The 20,197-nt window shown below is 38.2% G+C and overlaps 1 pseudogene across 1 annotated transcript in view; it reads left to right on the forward strand.

Moving 5' to 3' along the window:
• Positions 1-15,038, forward strand: part of LOC309978895 (protein SSXT-like) — a 106,445-nt pseudogene extending 91,407 nt beyond the window's left edge. Inside the window, exon 7 of the transcript in view lies at positions 15,012-15,038. The product of the transcript in view is annotated as a protein SSXT-like (transcript). The remainder of the gene's footprint in view (positions 1-15,011) is intronic.
• The last annotated feature ends 5,159 nt before the right edge of the window (positions 15,039-20,197 follow it).

Genomic DNA, 20,197 nt, shown 5'->3' on the forward strand with positions numbered 1-20,197 from the left:
TTTCTCAGACTTAATAATCTGTACCACAATCATTGTTCTGTGAATCTTCTCATACATACTCTAAATTATTATTAAAATGATTTATTATGTTGGCAGGTTTTTTTTAATTGACTTCAGGTTTGTCTGATGACTTTCTTTTTTTTTTTTTGAATTTTCTTTTTTTCTTTTTAAACATCTTTATTGGAGTATAATTGCTTTACACTTTCTAATGAGGAGAATCTGATCTCTTCACTGCTTAAGCTACCTAAGATAGGTTACTTTTTCTTCTAGGTCCTTGTTAACTGATTCTTGCATTTTGTCCAATCTATTGTCCATTCTATCTCCAAGATTTCGGATCAACCTTACTATCATTATTCTGAATTCTCTTTCAGGTAGACTGCCTATTTCCTCTTCATTTGTTAGGTCTGGTGCATTTTTATCTTGCTCCTTTATCTGCTGTGTGTTTTTCTGTCTTCTCATTTTGCTTATCTTACTGTGTTTGGGGTCTCCTTTTTGCAGGCTGCAGGTTCGTAGTTCCTCCTGTTTTTGATGTCTGTCTCCAGTGGCTAAGGTTGGTTCAGTGGGTTGTGTAGGCTTCCTAGTGGAGGGGACTAGTGCCTGTGTTGTGGTGGATGAGGCTGGATCTTGTCTCTCTAGTGGGCAGGTTCACGTCTGGTGGTGTGTTTGGGGGTGTCTGTGGCCTTATTATGATTTTAGGCAGCCTCTCTGCTAATGGGTGAGGTTGTGTTTCTGTTTTGCTAGTTGTTTGGCATAGGTTTTCCAGCACTGTGGCTTGCTGGTCGTTGAGTGAAGCTGGGTGCTGGTGTTAAGATGGAGGTCTCTGGGAGATTTTCGCCGTTTGATATTATGTGGAGCTGGGAGGTCTCTTGTTGATCAGTGTCCTGAAGTTGGCTCTCCTACCTCAGAGGCAGAGCCCTGCCTCCTGGCTGGAGCACCAAAAGCTTTTCATCCACATGGCTCAGAATAAAAGGGAGAAAAAGTAGAGGGAATTAGTAGAAGTATGAGGAAAGAAAGAAGGAAAGGAGGGTAGGAAGGAAGGAAGAAAGAAAGAAAGAAGCTAAGAAGGAAAGAAGGCAAGAAGGAAAGAAAGGAGGGAGGGAGGAAGGAAGGAAGGAGGGAAAGAAGGAAAAAAGACAGAAAGAAAGAAGATACAGTAAAAATAAAATAAAGTATAATAAAGTTATTGAATTAAAAAATTCTTATTTAGAAAAAAAAAAGGGACGGAAAGAACCTTAGGACAAATGTTGGCAGCAAAGCTATACAGACAAAATCTTACACAGAAGCATACACATACACCCTCACTAAAAGAGGTAAAGGGGAAAAAATCATAAATCTTGCTGTCAGAGACCGCCTCCTCAATTTGGGATGATTCGTTGTCTAAAGGAGGGAGGGAAGGAAGGAAAGAAAGAAAGAAAGAACGAAGGTAAAGTATAATATTGTTATTAAAATTAATTATTAAGAAAAAAAATTTAAAAAAAACATGGACGGATAGAACCCTAGGACAAATGGTGGAAGCAAGACTATACAGACAAGATCTCACACAGAAGCATACACATACACATTCACAAAAAGAGGAAAGGGGAAAAAATCATAGATCTTGCTCCTAAAGTCCACTTCCTTAATTTGGGATGACTCGTTGTCTATTCAGGTATTCCATAGATGCAGGTACATCAAGTTGATTGTGGAGCTTTAATCCGCTGCTTCTGAGGCTGCTGGGAGAGATTTCCCTTTCTCTTCTTTGTTCTCACAGCTCCCAGGGCTCAGCTTTGGATTTGGCCCTGCCACTGCGTGTAGATCGCTGGAGGGCGTCTGTTTTTTGCTCAGACAGGATGGGGTTAAAAGAGCCGCTGATTGGGGGCTCTGGCGCACTCAGGCCGGCGGGGACGGAGGGGCACAGAGTGCGGGGCGGGCCTGCGGTGGCAAAGGCCGGCGTGACTTTGCACCAGCCTGAGGCGCGCTGTGCGCTGTCCCGGGGAAGTTGTCCCTGGATCCCGGGAACCTGGCAGTGGCGGGCTGCACAGGCTCCGCGGAAGAGGGGTGTGGAGAGTGACCTGTGCTCGCACACAGGCCCCTCGGTGGCGGCAGCAGCAGCCTTAACGTCTCCCGCCCGCCTCTGGGGTCCGCGCTTTTAGCCGCGGCTTGCGCCCGTCTCTGGATTCCGCGCTTTCAGCCGCGGCTTGCGCCCGTCTCTGGATTCCGCGCTTTCAGCCGCGGCTCGCGCCCGCCTCTGGGGCCCGCGCTTTCAGCCGCGGCTCGCGCCCGTCTCTGGATTCCGCGCTTTCAGCTGCGGCTCGCGCCCGTCTCTGGGGTCCGCGCTTTCAGCCGCGGCTCGCGCCCGTCTCTGGGGTTCGCGCTTTTAGCCGCGGCTCGCGCCCGTCTCTGGAGTTCCTTTAAGCAGCGTTCTTAAACCCCTCTCCTCACGCCCCAGGAAACAAAGAGGGAAGGAAAAGTCTCCTGCCTCTTCGGCAGGTGCAGGCTTTTCTCCGGACTCCCTCCCGGCTAGCTGTGGTGCACTAACCCCTTCAGGCTATGTTCAAGCCGCCAACCCCAGTCCTCTCCCTGCGCTCCGGCCTCAGCTCGCAGCCCCGCCCGCCCCGGCGGGTGAGCAGACAAGCCTCTCGGGCTGGTGAGTGCCGGTCGGCACCGATCCTCTGTGCGGGGATCTCCCCGCTTTGCCCTCCGCACCCGTTGCTGTGCTCTCCTCCGCAGCTTCGAAGCTCCCCCCTCCGCCTCCCGCAGTCTCCGCCCGCGAAGGGGCTTCCTAGTGTGTGGAAACTTTTCCTCTTTCACAGCTCCCTCCCACTGGTGCGGGTCCCGTCCGTATTCTTTTGTCTCTGTTTTTTCTTTTGCCCTACCCATGTAGGTGGGGAGTTTCTTGCCTTTTGGGAGGTCTGAGGTCTTCTGCCAGCCTTCAGTAGGTGTTCTGTAGGAGTTGTTCCACGTGTATATGTATTTCTGGTGTATCTGTGGGGAGGAAGGTGATCTCCGCGTCTTACTCTTCCGCCATCTTCCGCCTTCCCTCCCAGATAGGTTACTTTTTAATGTTAGGGTTCTAGGACCAGTGGGGATGATCTGGTTTGAGAAACAACGTGTATGCAGTGCTGATTAGACTCTAAGGCATAAGCAGTTCTCTCATCGATGCTCTCTCAAGTCTACAATCCCCTGTACTGACACGTTCTAGTTAAGTGGAAAAAATAAAAGAGGCTTAAAAGTATGGACAGGACTTCCCTGGTGGTGCAGTGGTTAAGAATCTGCCTGCCAGTGCAGGGGACACGGGTTTGAGCCCTGGTCCGGGAAGATCCCACATGCCACAGAGCAGCTAAGCCCGTGCACCACAGTTGCTGAGTCCGTGTGCTGCAACTACTGAAGACCTCACGCCTAGAGCCTGTGCTCCGCAACAAGAGAAGCCACTGCAATGAGAAGCCCGCCCACCATAATGAAGAGTAGCCCCTGCTCGCCGCAACTAGAGAAAGCCCGTGCACAGCAATGGAGACCCAATGCAGCCAAACATAAATTAATTAATTAATTAAAATTTAAAAAGTATGGACAGATAATTAATACTAAAAAAAATACACTAGAACTAAATCAAAGGAGTAGGCAGAAGTTTTATATAAATTTTAAAAGTAAAATAAGTGTTGACTAGTGAGTATCTAAGGAAAAGATCCCTGAGCAGATAAAATGTAGGTTCCTTCACATTCACAGGTTAACTGCTGAAAAGTGGTCCTATACTCCCTAATTCAACAAAGATTTATTAATTTTCTGTGTGTGCTGGATACTATATTATGTCCTAGATGAGTAAAATAGACCTGGTCCTTATGGCTTATGGAGAGACTATCTGGATCTTCCTTGACTTCACTTTAGCATTTGACACCTGCTTCTGTCTTCATTCTTAAGTGGTCTTCTTTAGCTTCTATATTACTGTACTGTTTTGTTCCTCTTACATTTTCAGTGATTTCTTCTTTATTTTTTACTTGTTTTTCATCTTTCTTTTCCCCAGATATCAATCCTTGGCTTAGTGTTTTTCCCAGTCTCTATATTCACCCTGTCTTACATTTTCAGTATCCTTAGCCTACTCTTCTCAACCCAACTTCAGCTTCATTTTTCCAGCTGTGAGCAGAACATCTCTCTTTGGATGTCTTGTCATTTTCCTCAGCTTCATCATTTTATCTCTAAATTAGCATATTTCTAAGTCTCCTAAACTTAACATCATTCCTTAAGCAAATGATTCTCGAGCAACATTTGTATGCCAAGTACCTAAGATGGGGCTATATTGAGAAATAAGATCGACATGGACTCTGCCTTTGCGAACTTAAGTCTAGGTGGGAACAGACAAGTAAGCAGATGATACGATATAGTGTGAGAAGTACTTGGATGAGGAAAGGCAAGATTTTTGTGGAAGGGAGCTCCTAACCCAGACATGTGTTCCTTGGGAAGTATTATATAAGTGCGAGAGCCCAAGGATGAGTAGGTATTAGCCAGCTGGTTGTGGAGGAGAGAAGGATATTCTGGTCAGAAAGAAGTGCACTCACAAAGGACTCATGTTAAGATGTGTGGCTCAGTAAAGCAGGAGTGTGGGGAAGAAGAGACAAGAGTGGAGAGATGAATTGGGGCCAGTTTAGGAGGGCTTTTATAAACCATGTTGGGGAACTTGGGCTTTATCCTGATAACAGTGTGGAGCCTTTAAAGTGTTTTAAATGATGTATCTAAAGTATATAGCAGTGGCTGGTATATATAATAGATATATAATATGTTTCTTCTTTTATCATGATAATTATTCCACCCTTTAAAGTTCTCAGGAATTTGGGGACTATACAGTAGAAAAAGACCCGTGATGTTGGGGTAGTTGCCAGCCACATCTTCTTCCCCATTAGAAAAGGCTATGAGGAGGGGACCATTCTAGATACTCTAGTGTTAGTAGCCTCCCCACATCTATCTCATGGATTCCCCCAACCCAAACACCTGTTGGTTTCTTCATTTTAGGGAAAGTTGTTCAACTCTTCAAGATAGTTAAGGCAATGGAAAAGAAATCTAATTATAGTGGTGTTTAGGCAGGTGACTCTTGTGGCAGTATGCAGGATGAATTAAAAGAGGGGCATTGAGAGAGAGTCCTGTTAGGGACTGCGCTCCCTGACCCCGGATCAGTCTTTCCATCTCCGTGAACAGCAGCTCAGTTTTCCACTTGCTCAGGCGGAAAACCTGGAGTCATCCGTGACTCCCTTCTTTTTGCAAATCAAACATCTAGTCAGCCAGCAAATCTCATCACCTCTTGCTTCAAAATACATGCTGTATCTATAGTCATTTTTTCACAACTTCCTGCCCTTACCCAAGTCACAATCATAACTCTCACTCATCTGGACTGTTGCACTGGTCTTCCTGCTTTCCTCTTGACTCCTCTACAGAATGTGCTCCTCACAGGACCTAGAGTGATCTTTTAAAAACGTCAGTCCAATTAGGCCACCCCTCCGGACATAACCGTGTGGTGACTTCATTCCCGCCCAGAGTAATATAATGGCCTAGAAGGCCATGCTCAGCTCATGTCCCCAAACCCTACCCCACCACCTCACCTCTGTATTTATAGCCGCCTTGATTCATTCTGCTTCAGTCACACTGGCCTGTTTCCAGCATGTTTCTCCCTCAGAATCTTTGTATTTACCGCTCCCTCTTCTGTTGTGTCTTTATTTGCAGTCAGTTCAAAATATTTTCTGATTTCACTTTTGATTTCATCTTTGACCCAAGAGTTATTTAGAAGTGTATATAGTTTTTGAATATTTGGGGATTTTCCAGGTAGTTTTCAGTTACTGATTTCCCATTTAATTTCATCATCTTGATAGAACATACTTGGTATGACTTGAATTCTTCTGCATTTATTGAGACTTCTTTTATGGCTCAGAATATGGTCTGTGGGGATGTTCTGTAAATGTCAATTAGATCAAGCTGCTTGATAGTTGTGTTCAAGTCTCCTATGACTTAGCTGATTTTCTGTTCTATTAGTTATTGAGAAAGGGATATTAAATATTAAATCTCTGGCTATATCTGTGTGTTTGTCTATATTTTCTTGCCATTCTATTCATTTTTACTTCATGTATTTTAATGTGACTTTTTAAATTTTTTTATTTATTTTATTTATTTATTTGGTTGCATTGGGTCTTCATTGCTGTGCACAGGCTCTCTCCAGTTGCAGTGAGCAGGGGCTACTCTTCACTGCGGTACACGGGATTCTCATTGCGGTGACCTCTCTTGCTGCAGAGCATGGGCTCTAGGTGTGAGGGCTTCAGCAGTTGTGGCGCATGGGCTCAGTAGGTATGGCTCGCAGGCTGTAGAGCGCAGGCTCAGTAGTTGTGGTGCACGGGCTTAGTTGCTCCGCGGCATGTGGGATCTTCCCAGACCAGGGATCCAACCCGTGTCTCCTGCAGTGGCAGGCGGATTCTTAACCACTGCACCACCAGGGAAGTCCCAATGCTACATTTTTAAGGTGCATATGTTTTAGGGATTTTTATGTCTTGATTAATTTTCTCCTGTATCATTATGTAATAACTTTCTTTATCTCTGGTAATATTATTTTCTCTGAAATATGTTTGTCTAATAGTAATATTTTCTTTGGATTAGTACTAGAATGATAATATATTTTTAATCTTTCTTATTTTTAACACATTTGTATTTTTAAGTTGTTTAATGAAGGCAGCATATACTTAGGACTTGCGGGTTTTTTTTTTTTTAACCCAATCTATCTCTGCCTTTTAATGGAGGGAGTTTGAACATTATGTTTAATGTGAATATGGATAATGGTTAAGTCTGTCATCTTGATATTTTTTCCATTTGTCCCTTCTGTTCTTTGTCCTTTTTCCTCATTTTCTGTCTTATTTTGAATTTTTTTCTGTTTTTATAAAATGGTTTTCATTAAGATATAATTCACATACCACTCATCATTTTAAGATGTACCATTCTTTTTTTTTTTAAGTATATTTATTTCCCTCCAAACACCCAGCCCTAGGAAATAGCTGATTTACTTTTTGTCTGTATGGATTTTCCTATTCTGAGCATTTAGGCTAAGTGGAGGCATGCATATGTGGTGTTTGTGATTGGCTGCTCTCACTTAGTATAATGTTTTCAGGGTTCATCCATATTGTATCATGTATCAGTACCTTTAAGTGATATTATACCACTTCATATAAAGTATAATAGTTTACTTTCATTTCTTCTCAACCTTTGTGTTATTGTTATAATTTCCACTTCTACATATGTTACAAACCCCATAGTATGTGGAATTAGTTTTGTTTAAAATATCAATTATCCTTTAAAGATATTTAAATGATAAGAAAAGAGTCACATATTTACTAATGTACTTACTGTTTCTTGTACTTTTCATTCTATGATAAATCCATATTTCCATCTGGTATCATTTTCTTTTGTCAGAAGGATTTCCTTTTAACAGTTCTTGTAATGCAGGTCTTCTGGTGATAAACTGTTAGTGTAATTTTTTTTTCTGACTGTTCGTAAGATTTTTCCCCTTATCAAATTATTTGAGTGTTTTCTTATGCTTGGGGTTTGTATAGTTTCTTGAATTTGTGACTTTATGGTTTTCATCAAATTTGGAAAAATTCTGACCAAATATTTTTCCTTTCTCTACACCTGTACCCCTATCTCTCTTCCCCAGACTCCAGTTACATGTGTATTTGACCGCTTAGAGTTGTGCCATAATTCAGTGATCCTCTGTTTATTTAATTTTTAAGTCTTTTTTTTCTCTCTGTTTCATTTTGGGTAGTTTCTGTAGCTGTGTTTTGAAGTTCAATAGTCTTTTCCTGTTCATTGTCTTACCAGCTTTTAATCCATTCCCAGATGTGTCTCATTGCAGACACTGTATTTTTCATCTCCAGGTGTTTGATATGGGTCTTTTTCATATCTTCCATGTCTCTGCCTAAAGTTTTGAACATGAGGAATACAAGTACGTTAACTGCTTTAATATCCTTTTCTGGTAATTCTAACATCTGGGCCAGTTTTGATCTACTGTTTTTTTCCCTCCTCGTTTTGGGTCATATTTTCCTCATCCTTTCCATGTGCAATGATCTTTGATTAAACGCCAGAAATTGCAAATATTACTTTTATGTTGTTGAGTGATGGATATATTTGTATTCCTACAAACATTCTTAACTTTTCTTTTGGGATGCAGTTTAGTAATTTGAAAACAGCTTGATATTTTGGGGATTGCTTTGAAGATTTGTTAGGCAGGACCAGACAGTGTTTAGTCCTGGGCTAAATATTCCCACTAGTAAGATAAGACCCTTTTGGGTACTCAACCCAGTGCCCTGGAATTATGAGGTTTTCCACTCTGGCTGGTGGGAATAAACACTATTTCCATTCCTCTGTGAGTGCAGGAATTGTTTCCTCTAATCTGTTGGGGTGTTTCTTTCCTTGGACTTGGGTATTTTAGTTGCATGCACTTGCATATCAGTGCTATGCTGAATACTCAAGAGGTTTCCTCTGCAGATCTCCACAGTGCATTTCTTTTCTTTGTGCATTTTTTTCCTCTTTGGTACTATGGCCTGTGAACTCTAGCTCCTTTTTTTCTCTTCAGACTCTAAGCTTATCTTCTTACCTCAGACTCAGCCTTACTTCCTCTCCATATGCTGCAGTGTGGAAACTCTCAGTGCAGTAAGATGCAGTAATAAGAGTGCTCGCCTCATTTGTTTCCCATTTCTCACAGATTGCTGTTCTTTGTTACCTTCTGTCCTGTGTCCTGAATACAAGTATTTCATATATTTTTTGTAGTTTTGGGGTTTTTTTTGGCCGCGTTGGGTCTTCATTGCTGCGCATGGGCTTTCTTCTAGTTGCGGCAAGCAGGGGCTACTCTTCGTTGCGGTGCGCGGGTTTCTCATTGTGGTGGCTTCTCTTGTTGCAGAGCATGAGTTCTAGGCACATGGGCTTCTATAGTTGTAGCACGCGGGTTCAGTAGTTTTGGCTCGCGGACTCTAGAGCACAGGCTCAGTAGTTGTGGCGCACAGGCACAAGGTGGCTTCTGGGATCTTCCCGGACCAGGGCTCGAACCCGTGTCCCCTTCATTGGCAGGAGGATTCTTAACCACTGTGCCACTAGGGAAGCCCTGGGTGTTTTTTCAGGCTGGAGTATAAATCTGTCTTGACCAGAAACCTACTTAATTTATTAAAAAACAGACTTTTTCCCAGCAGTTTTACGTTCACAGCAAAATTGAGAATAAAGTACAGAGAGTTTCCATTTACTCCCTACCCCAACACATACATAGCCTACTCCATTATCAACATCCCACACCCTAGTGGTACATCTGTTATAATCAATAAAGCTACCACCCCAGGTCCATAACTTACATTAGATTCACTCTTGGTGTTTTACAGTCTGTGCGCTTTGACAAATATATAATGACCTGTATCCACCATTATAATATCATACAGAAGAGTTTCATTTCCTTAAAAATCCTCTGTGCTCCCCTTATTCATCCCTCTATGCTTCCTACTGATCTACATAGTTTGCCTTTTCCAGAATGTCATGCACTTGGAATCATGTAGTATGTAGCCTTTTCAGATTGGCTTTTCACTTAATAATATGCATTTAAAGCCTTCTCATGACTTGATGAAGTGTTTCTTTTTAGCCCTGGATAGTAGCCCGTTGTCTGGGTATACCATTCATTTATTAAAAGACATCTTGGTTGCTTTCAAGTTTTGGCAATTATGAATGAAACTTCTATAAACTTCCATGAGCAGGTTTTTGTGTGAACATAAAATTTCAACTCATTTGGATAAATGCCAAGGAGTGAGCATGATTTTTGGATTATATGGTAATAATATATTTAGTTTTGTAAGAAACTGCCATACTATCTTGCGTAGTAGCTGTACCATATTGTATTCTCACCGGCAATGAATGAAAGTTCCTGTTAACTCCACATCCTCATCAGCATTTGCTGTTATCAGTGTCCAGAATTTTGGCCATTCCAGTAAATTTATGGGGTATCTCGTTGTTGTTTTACTTTGCATTTCCCCAGTGACATGTGATATAGACACCTTTTCAGTATGCTTACTTGCCATCTTTATATTTTCTTCAGTGAGGCCTCTGTTCTGATAGGGTTGTTTTTTGATAAGATTGTTCATTTTCTTATTGTTGAGTTGTAAGTGTTCTTTGCACAGTTTAGATAACAGTCCTATCACTCGTGTCTTTTGCAAATACTACCTTGTCTTCTTGGCTTGTCTTCTCATTTTTTTGACATTGTCTTTCTCACAGTAGAAGATTTTAATTTTAATGAAGTCCAGTTTATCAGTTATTTCTTTCATTGATCATGCCTTTGGTTTTGTATCTATAAAGTCACTCCAAAACTAAAGGTCATCTACATTTTTTTTTCATGTTATCTTCTAGGAGTTTTATAGTTTTCTGTTTTACATTTAGGTAAAGGTCCTTTTTGAGTTTATATTCTGAATGAAGAAAATCTTAATTGTTAAGATTTGTGTCTAAATTTCATTTTTTTGTATGCGGATGTTCAGTTGTTCTAGCACCATTTGTTGACAAGACTATCTCTGCACTATTGTATTACCTTTGCTCCTTTGACAAAGATCAATTGACTATATTTATGTGGGTCTATTTCTGGGCTCTCTATTCTGTTCCATTGTTCTATTTTTCTGTTCTTTCACCAATATCACATTGCCTTGATTGCTGTAGCTTTATAGTAAGTCTTGCAGTTGAATATTGTCATTCCTCTGACTTTGTTCTTCTCCTCCAATATTGTATAGGTATTCTGGGTCTTCTGTCTCTCCATATAACTTTAGAATTATTTTTTCAATATCCAGAAATAACTTGCTTGCTGGGATTTTGATTGGGATTGTGTTGAATCTTTACATCAAGTTGGGAAGAACTGACGTCGCGACAATATTGATTTTCCTATCCATGAACATGGAACATCTCTGCATTTATTTAGTTCTTTTATTTCTTTCATTAATTTTTTAGTTTTTCTCATACAGTTCTCTCTATATATTTTGTTAGATTTATACCTAAGTATTCAATTTTGGAGGTGCTTATATAGATGGTATTGTTTTTAATTTCAAATTGGACTTATTCATTGCTAGTGTATAGGGGAATTTTCTGTGTTAACCTCGTATCCTGCAAACTTGCTCATTAGTTTTAGGAGTTTCTTTGGTTCTTTGGTATTTTCTACCTAAACAATCATGTCATCTGTGAAAAAAGACAGTTTTATTTCTTCTTTTCTAATCTGTTTACCTTTGTTTCTTTTCCTTATTGCATAAACTAGGAATTTCAGTACAGTGTAGAAAAAGAGTGGTGAGAGGGGACATCCCTGCTTTGTTCCTGATCTTAGAAGGAAAATTCATGAAATATGGTGTTAGATGCTTTTATTTTTTCAGCATAGCATTTATTTTCATGTGACAGATTATGTAGTTATTATTATCATACCCTCTTCCCCTAGGATGTCAGTTCTTTAAAAACATCACCACATCTGTTTTTTTTTATCACTGTTGAGTCTCCATCACCTAGTAGAACACATTGAGTAGTCAGTAAATACTGGTGAGTGAATATGTAGGGCCTTCACTTACTAAATTCGAATGGTGATTGTAAGAATAGAGAAAGAAACCCCTAAAAAGTACTGGGACAGAATACTTTTAAGAAAGAAAGAAATTTATTGCTCAGTCTAGGGACTCTTCTCCCCATACACTCCCTAGAAAATCTCATTTATGCACATGGTTTTAATTTACCATGCTGTTGACTCTCAAATCTCTATTTCTAGTCTGACTTTCTCTTCTGAAAGTCAGGTGCCTAGTAGTCATCTGCACTTGGAAATATCATGTCAATTTCACATAACCAAAACGAATTCATAGTTTTTGTACCCACACATTCCTCCTTTCTATGCTTTCTCTTAGAGAGAGGGGCACTACCGCCAAGCTAGAATGCCATGTGCCACATTTGATGCTTAAGTCTTCCTCCCTCTCCCCATCTAATAAATGACAAAATCTTGTTAGCCTGACTTCCTTCAACATTCTTGAATCCATCCACTTCTCTCTGACCACTGCCTTATCTTTGTTTAGACCATTAACATCTCCTAAGTTCATGATGGGATGAAGGATCTTCCCATGCTGTCTTGCCTCCTTTTCCATTTATTCTTTATTCTAGTCAGGGGAATTTTGTAATTTACAAACAAAGAAGCTGAAGAAGAGAGAGAGAGAGAAGCCGAGGCTTAGAGAGTTGGAGTGATCCACTCAAGATGATGGGTAAGCAGGGCCGAGCTGAGTGGCTAAGACCCAGGGACTGGGCCCTTCACGATGCCCCTGCCTCCAGCCACACCATCACTTTGCAGAGTGCTGTCGTGCTTTTCTCCTTGAGCAACTGTTTGAAGCAGAAATCATGATTATCCTCACTTGTTGGATGAGACAGTCAAGAAATGGAAGGTAGATAGCTTGCCTCAAGGACAAGAAACTGGTAAGTGGGAGAATTAAAACTAGGCATTGATTTCTGCTTCCCAAACCCATACTTTTACCCTGGAATTTGCTAATGGTTGCAGATATACAGTAACTTTTTAGGCTTGCTTGTGATTTGATTTTGTTCTAGCAAAGGGATCCGGTGTGGGTCAAGTTACTTATATTCTCAGTGCTTCAATTTCTTCATCCATAAAATGAATATCATATTTACTGCACAGGTAACAGATGGACACAAAACACTTGCTACAGTGTTTGACACATGGTACGAGTTACTGAGATATATTAAGAGTTATTGAGATATATTGTTATTGAGAATATATTATTGAGATATATTGTTATTGAGATATATTAAGAGTCGGCTATTGTTGATATTAGCCAGACTTCTCGTATCCATTACTTCAAACTCTGTGTTAACAAATAATCAATAGCTTCTAGTCCTGATTTTTGTATATTCTTTTTTACTCTCCAATTCCCTAAGTATTTTTTTACCTATTTTTCTCCATTCTTTTGCTTTCGCTGTTTCTTCTATTTGAAGTGCCCCTTTTTCTTTTCTCTGCCATTCAAACTTTACTGTTTTCTTAAGGCTCTCACAGTCTCTGAAATATTTTTCAAATTACTTTAGCCGCAATAGCCGTTTCCTTTCTGAACTCTTGTAGACCTTGTTCTGCAATTATACTTTATTTGTAAGTCTTACCTTCCCTGTTTTTCAAATTTATTATGGTGATGAGCATATAGTATTTGCTCAATAAATGTTTGTAATTGCTTGAATATCATATTTGGTGTACATTATTGAAGAAGTCTTATGTGTCAGACACTCTTCAATACTTGGGGCATAAGAATGGATAAGACCTAGTCCCTATCATCAAGTAATTTATGCTATAGTAGATATATTATAACTTTTATTTATATAGCACACCAGTTCTTAACCTCTCTTCTGCTTTCACATCATTCATAATATGTGCAACTCGCTTTCATCATTAATATCTCATCACACATACTCACTGTGGGAGCGTTTCCTTCCAGCCTTGAGGCTTGCTTATTTATACTTTTTTATAATTTTTGAAAGCTCTTTCTCACATCCTCTCTTAAGTGTCCTAACAAATAAATGAGGCAGAACTAGTGTAACCTTAAACAGAAAGAAAATTAAGAGCCAGGGATGGGTATGTTACAGTCCCACCTTATAGGTGAAGAAAATCTCAAAGAGTTTTCCTTGGGCTCAAATGAAAAGGCAACAGTAGAGTTGGGACTTAAACTCAGTATTTAGATAATGTGACAATTGAACAGTAAGTTCCTGTATGATAATCATTTCTTATTTTAAACTTGGTACTATAGGAATTTTTCAACAAAGACAGCAAAAAGAGAAGCGTCATGAATCCCTGTGTACCCCACCAACCAAATTCAACAGTTATCGGCATTTTACCAATGTTGTTTTATATACCCGCACCCTTTGAGTATTTTAAAGCAAATCTTACCTACAGATATTTCAGGATGAGCATTGACTTTAAATTTTTCAGAATATAAATATGTAATATACATCAATTTTTTTAAATACTTTAATTCTATTTATAGTGCATTATTCCATTAGATACAGTGGTATTCAACAGATTTTGAAGTATAGCTTACTTCTGTGGAATTGTAAACTTTTAGGGTACTATTTCTTATTGCACAGAAGGCTTTCAACTGTAGAATACTTTCTTGATATAAAATAGTTAATTTGACTTAGAGGGGGATACTTAGTCAAAGGAAACCGTTAACTGATTATGTGCCCAAGTGTTTTTATGAGCATCTATTTTAAACACATTTAAGACATTTTTGTTATTAAAATAAATTTTTTCTAGTACATTCCTCTTTTCTTCTGCCTTTCTTCTCTTTTGAAGGAAAAGACTTTCCTTCTTTTCTCCAAAAGCTAGCCTTAACGGCTGTATACTGGACACTGTTTACCTCCCTTGTAGAATTTTACTTCATTCATTACCTCTTTTATACCTGTGCTTCATTTTCTTTCCCTTCCTGTCAGCCTACAGGCCCTTCAAGTCTACCTTACTAAAAGCGACAAAATCAAAAACAGTCTTTCTTTGATTTTATGTACCAGCTGCCTGTCTGAATACCTCTGAGAATACCTCATTGGCCTCGGGAAGAGGTCCAAATTCCATAGTGTGGCTAGAAGGTTCTTTTTCCTTTATCTCCCAGATATCTTTCCATCCTTGCTACTTATCCTAGATAACCTTGGTGTTAATTTATGTCACTATAATAATCTAAACGGTCACAGACTTGTCATACTAGAATATAATTGACACACTAGTATATGCTATGCCAGTATTTAGAACCAGAATTTCTCACTCATTCTTGATTCAGTCCAACCATCTAATTTCTCACTCTGATAGGTGTTGTTCTAGGCTCATAGACTTTGAAATCCATTTGCAGTTGACGGTAATATCAGAAGAAATTACAGAGATACTCTGTACCTAAATATTATATGTAATGGGTTTTGTTTGTTGTGATTGTAGTTGTTTTTGTAGTATGACAGTGTTAAGATTGATTTGTAATTATATTTTTAAATTTATGTTTTAGGGACAGTATGGAAATTACCAGCAGTGAAAAGTACTTACATTCCAATAGCCAGAATCTGTTAGCAGCCATATTGTCGCCTCAGCACTGTGGACACCTCCCTGTGAAGAGACCCTTCTATTCCATCTAGTTTTTGGAAAAACCTTGTGGATAAGTGGCTGTTTCATCAGTAAACAGCCTTTGTGGCTTAGTTATAAAAGGTTTTAGTAGCGCAAAAATACTCTTGATTTCACATGTCTACTCTAAATGGCAACATTGGACAGAAAATAGAATGACATAATCAATTTGCAATGATTTCAGAACAGTATTTCAAATGGACTGTTACAGACTGAAAGGTGTGAACAGCTTTGTGTTTATGAAGGTTAAAGGAATTTAATACTTTTCCACAGATTCTTTTGTAAGGGGAAGAGGGAAATGTACACTTTTTACAGCAGCAATATTTTGTATATTATGTTTATTTCATGTGGTGAATATGCAAGGAGGTACACTACACACTGGACAGAATCAGAAGTCCTCTGTTAATGGGGATTGGATCATGGTGGATGCTTGATTGTTTTGGTCTCAAAGTGGTGTTCTGTGAAGCTGAAGGTGAAGGAGAAGACAAAGAACACCATATGTCCACTGTTATGTTCTTTAGAGAAAATTCAGATCCCTTTTATGTGTTAGATAATCAAGGGCACTCTGATACAGTTTTAAGTAAAAAGACATTTTTTAAAAGCTTTCCAGTTTTGTGGGTTAAAACCTTTTTATAAAAGATCATTTATAATACAGTTTTAAAATGTGAGGCAATAAGAATTACTTCATATTGGATCTGAAGAATCTTGCTAACAGTTTCACGTAAATGAAGTGGTAATCCTCTCCTAAAAGAGCAATAACTGAAAATTAAAGTGTTAATTTTACCTTTTTTGAGTAATCAGGGAACTTAGTAAGTAATATCAAAACATTTTATAAATGATGGCAAAGAAGAGTCAATGTTGATTCAGTAATTTTATTTTTCTAGACCAAAGGTAAGTTGCTATTTTCATCACAGTTGCCTGTGCCCAGGGAATAAGGTATATTCTTTATAATTGAATTGTTTTTTTCCCCACTTCTAACTGGAAACAAAACAGAAGTGTGATAAATCTGAATAAGCAAAATGTACTGTTCTCAACATACTGTAATCAAAAGGAGAAATTTTAATGTGTCTATGTGTGTGTATGAGAGTGTGTGTCTTTTAAGGTCAGAATAGGGTTTTTATCAACATGGTCAGTAGAAAATGGACATCAAGTTTGAACACATAAAGCATGGACAGCCTTAATGTGATGGAAACGCTTTTAGGTTCTGTGCCAATTTTCCACCACTGTGTACTTTGTTGCTATTTAAAACTGTATCAACTCTAACGGAAGAATAAATTATTTGTGATTTTAATTTTCTCATTTGTTTTTTTAAATTAGATCTCTTTTACTCTCTTGTTTTGTCTGGAGACTATGCTGTGGGTTCTTTATATGTTAGCCTAGTATAAGCAGACTATATTTATATTCTACGACTTTATCAAAATTTTCCTGTCATGCCCAAGTTAATTAAAATTAACTGTTCAGTAATCAGCATGTGTGTGGGCTGTTTGTTACAGAATTCTTTCTCTGAAAATGAAGTCCATGAGGCCATAATCACGATGACTGAATTAGATAAATGAGTTGAAGAGACAAAACTGTACTGAACCCAACCTGGTGTATGCTATCTCATTTGAAATAAGCTCAACTGACATTAAGAAATAATTTATCTTGCCAGCCCATCTTCTGTTGTCTTATTCTCTTTTAATGGAAACTAAAATTGCAATTTCAATAAGCAGAATTTCCACCAGGACTTTCTTCCTGGAGACCACTGCATTTGCAAAGTTTAATTGTTCTATAACAGTCCTGTTTCTTAAAAGTGTTTAATTGGTGGTGACAAAAATTACCATACTCCTTTGACACTTCATAAGAAGAATAACTTTACCAATAGCTTTCTACCAAGTGTGACATTGCCATATAGACTATATATATTCCAAAGCTAGAAGTTTCATTTTAGCAAAATGTATTATTATGAAGAAATATACCATCCCATGAAATTTCAGAAGCAAAATATTACTAAGAAGAGAGCAGGGTGATTACTGATCAACATTTAAAAATATTTAACTGTGCTAGTTTAGTTGTTTGAGAAGAGGCTAGTATTATTCTGTAGAGTTGTGGTGACAGTTTTTGGGTTTGTTTTTAATTTTTTAATGGAATTTTCAGACATACATCAAAGTGGAGAGAATGGTATAAAGATCCACATGTAGCAGAAACCTAATTTATACACTTAGCAACTCATGGCCAATCTTGTGTTGCCTGTACATTCACCCACAAATTGAAGCAAATGTTATGTCCTTTCATTGCTTCAGTAAGTATCTCTAAAAGATAAGTATTTTTTAAAGTGACACCTTGGTACCAGGCTGCTTCCTACTCCTGAAATTTTGTATCTTCAGTGTTAACAATGAATGAGAAACCATCTCAGAATTTGTACGACTAAATCACTGCCTTTCCTTTCATTTTAAAAAGTCATTTATGTTAATAATTAAGATATTAGCAAAAGTATATAGCAAGTGAACATTTTCCATATTTTCATCTCTTAAAGGTAACACTTATTAAAAAGGTTTGATACATTTCTTCCAGCTTAATTTTATACACATAAGCCAACATATTATTCTTTTGTCTTTTTAAACAAAAATGGAATTATACTAGCCACACTTTTGTAACTTTTTTATAAGGTTAAAAATATCTTGGATGCTCCTTATTCCTGTATTGTTCCAGGTTTTTTTTTTTTTTTTTTTTTGCAGCTGCAAAAACAAAGTTGTCATAAACTATCTGGCTAGGTTTTTGGTTTTGTTTTTGTATGATTGTTGGGGTATTTCTACACAGTAAATTTCTAATATGTTAGGAGTAAGGCTATGTACATTTTTGTCTTCCTAAAAGACATATCCTTGCTAACACCAGATTATTAGTCTTGCTAATTTTTGCAATTCTAGCATGCTTTAAAAAAGTGCTACCTCAGAATTTATTTGTAAGTTTGAGCATCTTTTCAAATACTTAAAGACACTTTATTATTTTTTGCTGTGAAATGTCTTTTAATGTTCTTTGTCTGCTTTTCTTTTGGAATGTAAGAGAGACAGGAAATAATGTAAGGACATATGTGTAAATATATGAAATTATATATGGTTCTCTCTAAATGCAAATGTTAATTCTCTGCCTTTATATGTTGCACATCTCTTCAGTCTCTCTATTTTTTAACTTTAGTTATACTGCCTTTCACCGTATTAAAGTTTTAAGACTTTACATATTCAATTTCATAGCTTTACAATCATCCATAAAAATATTCCCCATACTTTTTTAATTTTTCTAAAATTTATTTTACATGGTAGGATTTAGAGCAGTAACTTTTTTCCTATATGGATAACGAGTTGTTTCAACATCATTTATTGAATAAACCGACTTATCTGTCACCTTATTTTGTTTATTTAAAACATTAATTATAGTTAAGGCATGTTTGATTTATGTCATTTCAAAGACTAGATTTAAGTATACGTCACTTAATTTTCATAAAGCTATGAGTTTTTTCCCCCTCACAAGGGTTTTTTTTATTGGCTAAAAGTTAACTGCAAGGGTATAAACAATGAGTGGCTTCTTTTTTTTTTTTTTTTTTTGGTACGCCGGCCTCTCACTGTTGTGGCCTCCCGTTGCGGAGCACAGGCTCCGGACGCGCAGGCTCAGCGGCCGTGGCTCACGGGCCCAGCCGCTCCGCGGCATGTGGTATCTTCCCAGATCGGGGCATCGGCAGGCGGACTCCCAACCACTGTGCCACCAGGGAAGCCCGAATGGCTTCTTAATAAGAGAGTTACTGAATGTGTAAGAGAATTACTGAAAAGTGTATTTATAGAGAACTGGAACTTCTTAAAGATTTTTGCTTGCTGATGTTTTCAAGCTCTGTAATTTTTTGTACCCTACTAATTAATTTTCTCCATGACCACCCCAAAGCATCTCAATTTGATTACTATTACAAAAAAAAATTTTTTTAATCAATGTAAACTCTTTTTTGTTTAAAACTTCATGTCTTGGAAGTAGACAATGCAATATGGTTTTCATTAATTCAGTAGACCTATAGATAGGGTAATCATTTAATTTATTGCTCAATCTGGGAAACTTCTGAGAACGAAAGGGGGATATTATATATACACACACACATACATATACATTCATATATATATATATATGTGTGTGTGTTATATACTTGTATATATGTAGATAAATGTGTATATATCTTTTTTATCTTTTTCCTGATAGAGATGTTTAGTTTCAGAACTTAGATATGTGATCAGTGCATTTATGTTTAGACTATAATCTTTGACTGCGATAGCCTTCTGAGAGGTTTTTCATGAGACGGTACATTATAAATATTTAATGTTTAAATAGCTGAATGAAAAACCTTGAAATATTCTGAGAGATATCAAATATATTTGGTCTCTGTTAGGGAATATTGATTATTCCCCAATATTCTCCTCTCCTTTGAAAAATAATCCCCAGGTTTTGGGTGGGCACATGGCTGCCTACCCAGTGACTACATTTTACAGCCTCCTTTGCAGCTAAGTGTGGTCATATGACTTTAAGTTCAGCCAGTGGGATGTGAGCTGGAGTGATATGTGTAGCTTCTAGATTACAGTTTAAAAAGTGTGCTCCATATTCTTTTTTTCATCTCCCAAGGGGGTGCATATGACATATTAGTGGGGAGGTTTGGCCTTCTAGATTAGAAAAATACTCCAGAGAATGGCAATGCAGCTAGATAGAATGAAAAGTCTCCTGAATGGCCTGCCTCATGAATCTCCCTACTGCCTATCTGCTTGGATGTTGACATGAGGGAAGTAACACTTCTGTCACATTAGGCTCTTTGTTACAGCCGCAAACCCCATACTCTAACGTACGGTCACGTAGTGCAGTTCATACTACCCTACGACATTGTCTGGGGTCACAGTTTTTAGGAATGACAGATTAGTGTATTGTGTGTGGAATGTACTTCATGGTCATTCAGTTCATATTCTTGACTAATGAAATAGGACAGAATCCATTATATTTCCTTTAAGATCATCCTCTGCTTTCCATCAAATGAATTAATTGAATGCTATATTTATTAACAATAAATTT

Source organism: Leucopleurus acutus (assembly GCF_964270905.1).
Source record: "Leucopleurus acutus genome assembly, chromosome: Y".
NCBI lineage: Eukaryota > Metazoa > Chordata > Mammalia > Artiodactyla > Delphinidae > Leucopleurus > Leucopleurus acutus.